This window comes from Glandiceps talaboti, chromosome 3, assembly GCF_964340395.1.
Source record: "Glandiceps talaboti chromosome 3, keGlaTala1.1, whole genome shotgun sequence".
Taxonomy (NCBI): Eukaryota; Metazoa; Hemichordata; class Enteropneusta; family Spengelidae; genus Glandiceps; species Glandiceps talaboti.
In genome coordinates this window covers 14,483,494-14,495,609 of record NC_135551.1, presented here as the reverse complement: position 1 = coordinate 14,495,609, position 12,116 = coordinate 14,483,494, and the positions used below count along the sequence as shown (strand labels likewise).

General features: G+C 32.2%; 1 protein-coding gene across 6 annotated transcripts in view; it reads left to right on the top strand.

Annotated features, from left to right (window-relative positions):
• LOC144454010 (synaptotagmin-like protein 5) overlaps positions 1 to 12,116 on the top strand; it is a 160,601-nt gene that overhangs the window by 11,940 nt on the left and 136,545 nt on the right. For all 6 annotated transcript variants that reach the window (XM_078145413.1, XM_078145408.1, XM_078145409.1 and 3 more), the window contains exon 2: positions 4,134 to 4,186. The gene's annotated coding sequence lies outside the window, so the exon portion shown is untranslated. The remainder of the gene's footprint in view (positions 1 to 4,133; positions 4,187 to 12,116) is intronic.

Genomic DNA, 12,116 nt, shown 5'->3' with positions numbered 1-12,116 from the left:
TGTTTGATCAATAGGCAACCATACATGACACTGTGTACTGCACACTTCGTGAGTTACACCACAGACAGTGGACTATTATTGTTTATGGTTACACCTACATTTTGTCCCAGGTCTTTATGAATTAGTCTGTGTCTTTTTAGATCATCTTTTGTGTGAGAATCAGACTTCTTCGAGTAAATTAAATTGTCTGCAAAAGGGAGTCACAGCAGACAATTTAAATAATGATTTATCTCTTTTTTTCTTATTAAAGTGTATTTTTGCTCATAAAAGTTTCAATAGAAATCCACCCAGGGGTATTCAATCATTTCATAATGAAAACCTGGGCAGGACAGTCATCCATCTATTATCTCACTGACAGTTGAATGGAAACCATTAAAAAAAAATAAAAATGAAATTACACATATATTATAGCATTCTTATAAAACATAATGGAATAATTTCTCTTTCATTTTGTACCTTGACACATGGATGGTAATGTAGATATTGCATAGTACTATAGTAGGAATTACTGTAACAATGAATTGAATATTTGAAAGAATTAAAATAAGCATCGAAGATACAATGTACATGTATACATTGTATGATGTATTGCTGATATAAATATTCATGCCTTCATATCCCAGACATACAAATGTACATGTACATGTATGTTGCTCTTAATAAAAAATTATGTATCCTACTACAATATATCACAGTGTGTGTCAGCCCCCCCCCCCCCCCATGGTACGGTTTATACAAAATGTACATACCACACAGAATTTAGAAACCCTACTATCTACATTGTAAATGCATGTATTTCTCCTTAATACATGTACAAAAAACATGTACAATGTATCAACACTGTACATGTAACTCAACTACTTTGGAAATCATACATGTATGCAAAATTAAGCAGATTTGTGTCTTGTTACCAAGGTAACAGGAAAGTATTTCAGCAAAAACAAGTTGTTCATGCAAGTACTAAGTCTTGTATTTCTCCTCATCAACAATGTAAAGTTATCATAACAGATATTAGCCTGAAAGAGCCAGGCCTTCCTTCTGCTTGTAGTGAGTGATTTATAAGTGGACCAATGGCTGGACCTGTCACTGTGTCAGACTAAACAGATACATGTACATGTACATGTTTGTACTACAACTGCAAGTGTTACTAAATTACCCTGTTCTGTTAATAGATATGCCTTGTTGAGCAATATAAAAGATAGTCTAGTTCCTGATAGACCGTATTCCATACTACATTGTAAATTTATCTTCATAATCGTCTAGTCAATCCCATTACTCTTGCACAGAATTCTGTGCTCCCACTACAGCGTCCATATAAACATGATGACATAGTCACGTCCCCACGTGATTTTAGTTTTAAACAGACTGGAGATGGAGTCGTGGTTGGATATTTGCATATCATATCAGTCCTAGAAACATGAGAATGATGACGACAGCCTGTCAGTTTGTGATAGATTAAATGCGCCATTCGTGCTACGTCCACCATGGGGTTGAACCACGATTAATGCCTTGAGTAACAGAATTGTCTAGTATGAAGAGAACATAGAACAGAATACTGTCTGTTATAAAAGGGGAATTAGGGAAATACCGACAAATTAAAATTTATAAAAAACAAGATTTCATCTATCTTTTTAGGAATTTTGCATATAAATGACTGTGAAAAGTATTTTTCCTGGGCTTTAATTAAAACATCCTTCATGATAGTTCCAGCCATGGGGTTTTTACAAAACACTACCCTAAATCATGCCAACCCTCTATAAATTAGTCATATTTCCTTAAGACTATGTCATATTGCAATGTAAGAAGTATGACAGATGCATGATAAATACTGCTGCAATGCTTATAAATATTCTTTTTAGGTTTTATTGAGGGATGTACCGGTACATGTACATATATGCTGGGTTGATATGGCTATTATGTTGAATTTTCAGATTTCTAAGGTCATTCTTACTACAATTTTGTTTTCATATAGCACCTTTCAGTATTTATATCTAATGTGTTACTAACTGTTAGTGGCCTCGGCAGTATTTTGGTGAAAGTTTAAAGGTCTGCCAGGGGAATTTTTCAACTGGTAAACCTGACATTTTTTCTACATTTATAATCTCCATAACCATAACACCGACATAATGTGGGATGGGATCAAACCTTAAGTTTAAAGCTTGTTGAACTTAATATAGGGAAGGGTAGATTTTACCTGTTAAACAAAAATGCTGAATCTGTAATTATATTACATTTTTACTAAATTTCTTGTATGCTTACAATAGTCCTTTCCTGTAAATTAAAAAAAACACACAATTAACTGACAGTACTAAATATACCCCCCCCCCCATTCTCCTCCCCTGGGGTATACCTTATTGTGTTTGTGTCATTGTCTCTTTCATGTTGTGACGATTAGGGATGAAGCTTTTGAATAGAATAATTGAATATAGTTTTATTATTTGTAATGATGTTAAATTTTCTTTCAAAGTCATTAAATGTATTTTGAAATAATAATGAAACTTTGAAAAAAAAGAAAAGGAAAAACACTAGTCATTGAAATTGTGCAGTTCAATAACTCCTTATCTGATTTGCTAGCCTTACATTAACATTTAGCTGGTGCAGGTATTAACTCTCTCTGTTGTCAACCTGTACAGCTCTACAGTCTCAGTCAGAAAGCAGTTCTTGAGTTTACTGCAAGCTTTATCCATTTATTATAACGTGTTAGAAGGAGGAAAGTTTTCTTTACATCCCTAGAGTAATATCAATCAGCAAACGTGGTGTTTTCTGTGGGAATGATGTGCTGTAGGTGATAGTCATTATATGAAGCTTATCTCTGTTAAGTTGCCTCAATGTGTATCTGATTTGTCATGTCTGAAATATAAATAATACAGGCTCATCAGTTTTTTTTTGCTTCCAGCAAACTACATTTCCCTCATTTTATTCCAAATAAGCTTCGTCAGAAGAATAAGGGCATGCTAATCAAAAGTCATTTACTATGTATGCAAGTATTGCTTCAGGAAGTAACAACAATGCCGTCAAATTCCTCATAAATCGAATCCATTCTATACTTTTTGTGTCATTATTTTTCAAGGTAAATGATTCATGAGTAATGGCAATCTCCTGAAGGAACAGTACAGTTCTATCCCGAGTAATATTTCCTTTGAAAGCTGAAATGAATAGCACCTATTAGAAGAAACAAAGCAACTTTTAATGTGTCAGACGACAACATCAAAAATTACTTAAAGTCTTTCTCAATTTATGGATTAATTTTTAAGTCTATTTGATGTGTGACAAGTTGTTCTGTAGATTTGCTTTCATCATGTCAAATTGAGCGAGACGCCATGAATAATTATTAATTTACGTGTTCAAAGTGTTTATTATGCAATTCCTAAGTATGGAGTGGCTCAAAATTTTGATTTATATCTGGTAATGCTAATAGTTAAAAGTAAAATCACTCAGATTGAACATATAGTTGTTTCAGCTGACTTTGTTCTTTCCATTACTAGGGTTTTTAATAAAATGTACAGCAACAATTGACATTTATCGGTGTAGTAAGTGTTTATTCTTTAGGTTGAAAAACCATGGCAACAGAAAGGAGAAAGAAATATGGCAGTTTTACCTGTAGGTTTAATATGGTACATTTGTACTTTTGCTTGCAAGGGAACCCCAGTAAAACTATTGGAACCCCAGGTAGATTTTACCTGATTCCCGCTCTGAGCAAAAACGCTAGTAATTTTCTCTGATCATTACAACTTACATGATTGTATGTTTATGGATATAATTGGTATTTTTAACCTCAAACATAAATTATGTATAGAAGGCTAAATGTTTCTTAAGAATAGCCAGAAATTTGATTTGTAATCTTATATCTATTTTTGGCTCATTTGACTTGTAAATTTTGGTATTTTGTACATTTGTAGGTACATTTTGTAAGTTTTAAGTATGTTTTAAGCTTACATTTTCAGGCAGTAAAGTTATTACCATGGTTTTAAGAGACCAAGCAAGACATTTGAATTGTGTTTAGTTATTTTAGACTTTCAAAATGGAATGATAATTGTTTAATGTACAAGTACACCATTTAAGTTGTTTTAAATTATTGTCAATGATAAATATCTCCTTATCATCTTTTGTTTTCTTCTGATTCGTCCAAATAGAGTTTAACACAGCTCTGGATAGTTCTGATGAAAAAGAAACTGATAGACAGCAGGTATGTAAAGTTTATATCTTGACTTGACATCAACAGATATCAAATCATATCAGGACTTTGAACTAATAAAATAAATGAGAAAATGTTCATCAGGTCATAGGAAGGATATTTTGTAAAAATCTGAGGATACTGTATGTTGTATCATTCTATCATCACTATCAGCCAGCACTTACATTGTGAATAGAAGGCTATTTAGGGGCTGCGGATCGACACATCTTATCTTACAGTCTATCAATAGTTTATATGTACCTGTGAGTAACATTTCAAGTGTTCCAGTCGAAGGTTTTGTGAAATTGTGTGTTAGCCTGTTTTAATGCTTGGCAACATTGATTGACAGGTGTCAGAATAAAGGCAGTTTAAGGTAACTTTAAAGTTGCTACATTTACTTGAAAAAAATTGAAATTCATACTTTTAGGGCTGGAAATAGGGGTGATGATAGTAGGGGAGGGGAGAGGGTTTTATTTAATAGTCCCCTTTCATATCAGATATCATTTCCAAATTTTGCAAATTTCTAATCATTCTTCTGAAAATTTGAAAAAGACACTTACAAGTTCCTACAAAATTCAGTTTTACCTATGTCAAGGTGGTTACCTTGTACCTTGTACGCATGTGTACATCTACTATGTACTATGTAGTATTAGCATGAATAATGCAGCTGTGGTGAGCACCTACATTGTATGTACATTGCAGATGATCATTGCAGTTTTCTTTCCCACACATCCCGCTAGCAGCATGTGATATCAATAAATTATAAATACACATACTGTATTGTTTCATTTCTATTTTGAGAATCTTCCTCATGCTTTATATGCACACAAACAAAGAGCTATTGCTGTAAGAAATTTGTTGACAGTTGATTATCAAACAAGTGTGAAGAGTATGAAGCAAGAAATAATGCCCATGATAAGTGTTTGTGGTTTGCTTGTTTGGCTGTTGACTCTTACGAGTGATAATACACTTGATTTTCAGCTCGCTATATGTTCTAATAACATCTAGTTCATGCTTTCCTTGATGTTACCATTCCAAGAAGCTGTCTGTTGGTGTTCAATTAAAAGCATATATACATGTCAGGAAGCTCTGTATTGTGGTGTAGAGGGTTTCTTGAGATATATGTAGTAACACCAAGAGAAGTCTCTAGACTAAAATTGTGCCCACTTTAGTGCAGTTACAACTCAAATGATTGAACAACTAATTGCATATTTCACATATTTTTGTTGGTTTTTACAACAAAATAGCAACACATTTTCTAGAGTTACATATACCTGAAGTACTGTTACAATAGTCTTTACCTAAGGAAGACTTTAAAAATATCAGATTCTTACCCAGTAAGCTTGTAGCAAACTTTGAGTAGGTCTTGATCTGAACAGCAGACAAATGCATGTCTACTACATTTTTGTATGTACAAACCATGATGTTTCTTTTATGGATTTATGCTGTAAAAAATCTGTTTTCTACAATTTGCATTTATATTTAATATACTCATTTGGCAGCAAAGACCTTTTGACTCATGCATTTTGCATTTTGTAGTCTTTTTGTGTGAGATTATTCCATTGATTTCATATTGTTGCAGCAAAATTGTCAGCAAATATAGTTTTATTGAAATGATAACGCTATTGAGTTAGGGTTTTAATATTATTGATGACTGCATTAGTTACGTGTATGTGTATAAAATTCCAATCAATAACTTTTCTTTGATGTGTAACAATACATATACCATACAGATGTGTCAACGAAAGTTCAATTTTCATTAATCATGTAATATTTAATTTTCGTATTGACTGGTATATTTAGCTTGCTGTTGCAAGGAGCTGTGACTGTGAACTCATATTAAGTGCACTGAAATCATAGATCCAGAGACATACATTGTTGACAGGATACACTACATGTGTTTTGTATTTGCTGGGATCTGTGACCTTTTACACTCAGACTGAGCACAGTGAAATGACAGACCAAATGAGACAGACAGATACGTTATGTTGTGTTTGCTGGGATCTGTGACGCTGTGAAACCAGAGTAAGGTAAATGAAATCACAGATCCAGTGACATACATGTAGACAGGATATATTCTGTATGCTGGGATCTGTGACTGTGAACTCATATAGACAGGATGTATTACATGTACATGTATACATATGTTGTGTTTGTTGTTATATTTCAAGCTACATGTCGGTAACTTTATGTTATTAATAATTCAATAAAAGGAGATCTATTGAAAAATGTAAATGTCATTAAAATTTACAGTGGCTATACATTCGTACATTGTACCATATAATGATATATAAAGTTACATATTATTCCTCAACATTTTTCTTCATTCAGCAAAGGAAAATTTGAGTGACCTAAGGGGCCTTGTCACTACAAAGCGAAAGATGAATAGTGACAAAACCATTACAATGTAGGTCATGATGCAGAAAGAAGAATTATATTGAGGAGTACATGTAAATGTAATAATACCTCGATCGACAAGCATCATTTATGAAAATTCGGGACAAAAAACAATGGTGATTTTGAATTTTCAACTTTATATCTTGAGTACCATGAACCTTTCGATGTAAACATTCGTTTTAAAGACATTCAAGAACCGGAATATCAATATGAAAAAATATTGGTTGGAATAAAGTGAGTTTGTGTGCGGTATAAGCATTTATATTAATAGATAAATGTATACCATACCCACATATGAGAAATAAAACTGCCCATCAAATAGATAATAGAAGACATATTGTACCAGTACATTCCTTCAGGTCATAGAAGTTAATTCCATTACTTGAAATATTGCTATTGTGTACATCGAAATTGGTATTGTACCTAGTAAAACTGTTTTAACTACATATTATAAATTGCAACTGTATTAACTTGAAACTATGTGCTGGTTGGCTATGACATTTACATTGTACTTGGACAGCTGCATCCTAGTGTTGTACTGTATTAGCATGGAATTCATGCGAATGGGGGTTTTGACTTTGTTATTCCCCATCAAATAAAAATTCAAAATCGTCGTTTGCCAGTATTCTTTAGCTATACATATATATTGACTACCAACTTGTAGAGAGAACTGGAGATGTACAGAAAGATTACATGCATGTGGTGTGTTTTACTGTACATATGGGTTTCTACTTTTTAATTTATAACATTAACCCTATACAAATATCAATTAAGGCTGAAATTGTAGGAAAGTAATTTACCAAAATCATAATGTAAGCTTTGGTCTTCTCCTAAACGTAGTTCCATGTGAATTGTAATTCATTCTGTATTGATTAAAGGTGAGAGCTGATATTTTAATGTTACTAATTTGTAAATTGTTTTCCTGATTTTACCTCTCCATGGGTTGATCTCCAAAATTTATATTTGTTATTTATTATAAGATCAAACCTAATCTAAGTTCAATCTTTTCCAGTTTAAAAAAATAAAAGGCCCAGTTCATAAAAAGGATTAAAATTTAGGATAAGATAACTGTTGTCTGAGCTAAGAAAAAGTTGGTCTAAAACAAAAGAAATATTCTATAATTTAGTCTGTATGGCTGTACATGTACTGATTTGTGTGTAGACTGTAACTTACAGTGTAAGATATGTTGTGTCGCTTCACAACGTACCTTGCAGACTAATATGTGAGAGCCTGGGATTGAAACCATCTTTGTCAAACAGATTCTATAATCATCTTAACTGGAATCTTTTTATCAAGATTTATTACCTCAATATATACTGCATACAAGCTCAGCTGCCAAATCCTATACTTTCCCATAATGTAAAGAATATAATATCAATTCTGCAAGCTTGTTAAAATAATTTAAAGACCATATTGCAATGCCAATGACCCATACATTATACATGTACATGGTATTATCTATATTGAGGTCGGCTGTTGCCTTATTAACTGTGATATGTCAAACAGATTTAGTGCTTCATTAAATGGAGGGAAGTCTCAGCTGCTGTTATAGTACATGTATTTGCTCATTTTATTTTTAATTTTATGAAATATACATGCATGTCATGCACATCACAGGCTTATCGTACATTTGTAAAAACAGTGGACATACTTTTCATATATTGTTTCAATTGGGGTGTTATCAGCATATTATAAATTAACATGTTACAAATGAGCAAAGTCAGCCCTGAGTTGAGTAATGATAATATGACAGTCCTTGTGTATGGGCTTTTTCTACACTTATTAAATGAATATAATCTTATACAATCACACTTACTATTCTTCAAAGAATATAATCCTATACAATGTAGTCTTTGTAAAATTTAACTAAAAAATAAAACTCTGACTTCATTCTAAGTGTAAAGTATAGTAGAATCTCAAACTATAGGACTTATAACAGGGGTGAGATCAATAGTTCAATCTAGGATAAAAACTATGTTCTTTTAATTTTAGTTTGGGGGTGGGGTGTGTCAGGGTTGAACTATTTTAGTTCTCACCTTATAAAAAATGATTTTTGGTTTTAATGGAATCTGTTTTTTACCCCAATTATAAATATTTGTAGAAAAATTTTCGTCAAATCAAGAAATTGAAGAATTTTTGCTATAGTACAACTAATACAAGAAAAGCTATTCATTTCCTCCCTACATCCTGGCTTTACATGATTATTGTATAGTACAGTACTACATACTACTACACACTGAATTGAAATTGATTATGCTATTGAAACAATTTCCAATTCACTTGAATTAGAAGAACAGATTTTTGAATTAGAAGACCGACACTTGAATTAGAAGACCAACACTTGAATTAGAAGAAGGCCGACACTTTAATTAGAAGACCGCTTTTTGAATTAGAAGGCCGACACTTGAATTAGAAGACTGATTTGACGCCTTTGGCCACGGTAGTTTATGTTCAATAGAGGCCTTTTAGTCACTCTTTACTATTTCTAAGTTTTTTGTTTTCCAGCAAAATTCATGTGTAATTGAAAATAAGTCTTCAGTGAATATTTCCAGGTTTACAGTATTTGAACTTCCTAATACTGGGTATGACATATACATGTACATGCAGATTTTGTAGAGCCCCCAAACTATAGCAATACGATGATTTACAATGTACCATTCCAAAGTAAAATGTAAATTTATATTATACTGTGCTATTGATTCTTGGAACCATGAGCAATATATTCTCCATTATAGGAATATTTTATTAAAACTTAGACATTGTATAAGTTCTAATATACACAATGTAGGGACTTCACACAGTATTCAGGGAGTTTCATTTCCTGCAATGTATATGACAACATGGATTTCATGCTACCAATACCACATTTCATTTCCTGATGTGTATTGTATCCTGCAGAGTATACAGCAACATGAATCCCCAGGTAACTGTTACTACCGGTGTGTAGACGACATCCATGCAATACAGTTATAAATGCGGGTTTATCGCTAATGTGTGAGAACCCTGGTGGATAGAGGAGGGAAATCTGATGAAACCTGCAGAGATGTCGATACAATGTACCAATGTACATGTACCATCATAATTGATAGCAAACTACATGTACTAGTACTACCCTGGGCAGGGCTCAATATTAACATTCATCTGGGGTACATCTTAACAACAACAGTATATACTAAACAGTATAGAGTACCATGTACACGTATGATATATATACTTTGTATGATGATGGTTTATAAACCAATGGAAATTGACAGAAAATGCTGAAACCACTCACTTGCCAACTGACTACCAAGCATGGAAGTTTGAGCCCTGCTGCATGGTACAATATGTACATGTAAATACCTGGAGAACTGGGGTCAATTTTGTCTAAATTTTCTACCTGTAACAGAAAAACATTTTGCAGTTATTTATGTGTGTTCTAGAAGAAATATCAATATATTTGCTCTTCCATTTGTTTTTATTACATGCAGTAAGGACAAACAATATACTGTAATCACTACATGCCATAAAGCCATTATCTCTTAATGAGTGCTAATTACTTTAAAGTATGTACAATTAAGTGGTCTTTGAATGGGAAATTACCTAGTACATTGTAGGTACACAGGAATTCTTAATGAGCTGAAGTCAATATTGCATAATAATAACATCCAACATTTAGGAGTGTATTGCAATGGTACTGTAATATTACAGTGATTTTTGTTCCTACTTGGCTTTTGTATGAATGTTCTCAAGGAGCCTATATTCTAGAAACAATCAATGTTATTATTTTACCATTTCTTTTTACATAACTAAGGATAAATATTGTACAAAATGTACTCTAAAGTCTAATCACTGCTTTATGTATTTCATAAAGCTATTGTCTTTTAATGAGTGCTTTATACACAGGATTTCAAATTAGCTGATGTCAATATTGTATAATAATATTAATAACACATGATATATCCAACATTTAACAGTGTATTGCAATGGGAAGCACTGTAATAATGAAGTACATGTACTTGATTTTGTTCCTAAGCTTCTTCATGAATGTTCCAAAACATTCTGTATTCTAGAAAAATATCGATATTTTTATTTTGCCATTTCTTTTCACATAGGACAAACAATAATACTCTGAGTCTAATCAACGTATGCCATAAAGCCATAATTATCTTGTTAATGAGTTCTTTATTTTAGTTTGTACATGTACAATTAAGTGGTCTTTGAATTCTTAATGAGCTGATGTCAATACTGCACAAAATTTAGCTTAGTGTATGTTCTACATAATTATGTGAACAGTACAATTAAGTGTTCTTTGAATGTTTAACCTAATAGGTACACAGGAATTCTTATAATGAGCTAATGTCAATATTGCCAAAATTATCCAGGATCTATGAGTGTATTGTGCAATTAGAAGCACTATAAGAGTTCTTGATTTTGTTCCTAGGGTTCCTGTACATTTGTATATGAATTTTCTCTTAAAAGCATTCTGGAAAAAAATATCAGTATTTTCATTCTACTGTTTGTTTTTACATAGGACAAACAAAATGTTCATATCACTGCATTTTATTTTTAAAAAATCACAAAATTTAACTTTTCGATGAGTGCTTTATATTAGTATACAATACAATTAAGTGGTCTTTGGCTGCTTTATCTACTACTATTACATGTAGGTACACAGGAATTCTTAACGAGCTGAAGTCGTGACATAGATGCGCATTGTTATGATGTAGAATGACCATATATTCCAAATGTTTGTTTTGTTCTAAATGGCTCGTGCATCATCATGTAATGTCCAGCATGTATGAGTATATAGCAATATTAAAAGTACTGTAATAGCACTTGATTGTACTCCTCAGGTACTTGAATATGAATATGAATCAATACTGTAGGAGACCACAAGTCTAGAACGTTGAAAGGATGGATGCACGTTTAAGTGTCATTAAAATCAGATTAGCTTATTATTTTGAAATACTAATATTATACATTTTAAAATGATGATTTTATTCATATCAGTGGTTGGCACACGTATGTTAACAGAAATTGGAAGTCAAATATAGTCCCTTTGAAGCGGTAGATGTAATTGCAGCGTTTTGATGGACTAGATCACATATAAATGATGTTACTTATTCAAATTATTGGTCCATAATAGATCACACAGTATCAAAACATTTGAAAATGTTTTAAATTGGCTCTTCCAGAGTTTAATACTATACATGTGTTTCATTTTCCAATTTGATCCTTGGTAGCATGAATAATATATTTTCCAGAACAAAGGTAAGCTATTTTGGTACTGATATTTGTATTGTTATCATGGTAAATTTGTATGGCTAGATAGCGACTCATTTTTATACCCAAAGTTTCGTATAAACTTCAGAGGTTAATCAGATTGAGTTCATGTTATTCAATTTAAGAGTTCCTACAACAAAGTTAAATGTACATACTTTATTATTTGCAAAAGTTTGAGTAAAAGTTTAATGACCAAGTATTAGTTTTACTTATTTAATGGGGAGGGTTAACGACTACTATTTAAACTTTATTTTTGCAACTTTGCTTTTGGTATGGTTTG